This window comes from Octopus bimaculoides, chromosome 4 (assembly GCF_001194135.2).
Source record: "Octopus bimaculoides isolate UCB-OBI-ISO-001 chromosome 4, ASM119413v2, whole genome shotgun sequence".
NCBI classification, from domain to species: domain Eukaryota; kingdom Metazoa; phylum Mollusca; class Cephalopoda; order Octopoda; family Octopodidae; genus Octopus; species Octopus bimaculoides.
The window spans coordinates 108,756,654-108,758,765 of NC_068984.1; positions in this window are offsets into that span (position 1 = coordinate 108,756,654).

Below are 2,112 nucleotides of genomic sequence, written 5' to 3' on the forward strand. Positions count from 1 at the left end.
TTCATATATATAACTGCTAAATAATTGTTTAGTGTCTTTCGTAGACAAGAGACGTTCAGTCACATTTATGAAAGATTGAATATATCATGAGTGACATCTTTCGTAGTTTCTCCTGCTCTTGGTTTGGGTTTACAAAAGTATATCTTTCGAAGTGTGTGGTATTGTAATGGTTACGATTCCAAGATTTTATACTTCCTGTCGAAACTGGACGTCATTCTTAAGTTTGTAGGAAATATACTAATGTGTCCCCTTTTATTGTTATAGAAAATGCTTCTCTTTGGAGACATAGCTGAGGTAAATCTATCCAGGAGTTCCGGATGGCATTAAACAGCTTCTGGAACTTAAGTGAGTCTTTAAGGGTTTGCTCTCGACTCATAAGACCTTCATTTTTAAGTATTTAACTCATGGATTTCGTTTTGTTGCTTCTGATTAACACGAGCCCTCTGAATGATGCCGTAAAACATTCAAAAATTGCTTGAATTGATTTAAACCTTCTTTTCCACCTTTTCTTTTAACATAGTGCCTCGCAAATTACCGAAGGAATATTTATGAGAAATAAATGAAGAGTAAAATATGTGAAGGGGAATCGAACCTCTATCGAAGATTCGATTTGCCGATAGTTTACCACTATTCTATCGCCTTCATATGATGTTAGTGGTATCGATTGTTTAACAACAACGCACTTTCTTGTTACAGTTATCGAGAACCTTAAAACACATATCAACCTGTTTATCTTTATCTGAAGATATTGTACGTTTTTATTACAAGTATGTTGCATAAGGTGGCGAGCTGGCGATTCTGCCATCTCATCGCTTTAGATAGTCATAATATTAAATGTGAAATATTTATTTGGTGAATACTAGTTATAGTATCGATATTTGGGCGGAAATTAGTGAGTTTTAGTCTTTAAATTACTTAAGTTCTTCCAGATTCTGTTTGCTAATAACCCAGCACCCTTTAAAGTCATTTAAACTTTCAATGGTCCAATACTAACCATTTTGCCGATCCCCTACTTTTAAAGTATACTTTATTTAAAAACCCAAATCTTACTATTGTATTGATGCAGCATTATCTTATCCAATGTATCTCTCCTATTTTAAAACTGCAAGATGTAATTTGAGAGACATTTGATATTTGGCTGCTATTTTTAGCATCTTAAATCACCACATAGGAACTTCCTAATTTTACAGCTATTTAGTACATTCCATAGATTATAGATGGATTATATTATGGTGTAGTGGTTAAGAGCGTGGGCTACTAACCCCAAGATTCCGAGTTAGATTCTAGGCAGTGACTTGAATAATAATAATAATAATAACAACAACATCGAAAAATACATTAGGAATGAGAACCCAGGTTCAAAATTTCCCCAAGACACCCGATGAAGGCTGGAGGGTATATCAGCCGAAACGTTGTGTTAACAACAAACAAGATGAGGACAAATATCCGTCAATTGTAAATAATGTAAATAATGTACATAATTCCTCATCTCTTAAATATAGAACTGGATTATATTATTCTTTAATAGTTTTCTTACGATGGAAAAAATCTCACACAAGAATTACAAGCAGAATTATTTTGAGAACGATTAAAGAAGACCCCCTCTCCACAAAACAAAATAAAACAAATAATATATTTTTTCTCAGTCTTTCAATTGAAGAGACATTTGTCTAGTTCCAATAGCCTCTCTGTCACATATTTTGGTTATTGATTTAACTCAAAACTTCAAAACAAATTTTCTGTTTCAGGATCTAGAACTGAGTATCCCCTACTAGCTTGACATATCAAGATCCCTAATTCCACTATGCATGCATGTATGTATGTATGTATGTACGTATGTATGTATGTATGTATGTATGTATGTATGTATGTATATCAATCAGTTTCATTTCTGTATTTCTTGTCCATAGAGAAAGAGCCGGACTCTAACATAGATTCAAGGCTCCTTCATTGGAACTTTTATCAACATCATCTAGGTATTTGTGCATATGTGTGTGTGTGCAGTATTTGGTGTTAGTGTATGCGCAGATTTGTATGTTTGTTTTATGGATGCGTTTTTATGTCTAGATGCATGCATATGTATTTATGTGTTAAATTTTTGGAAAGTTTTAC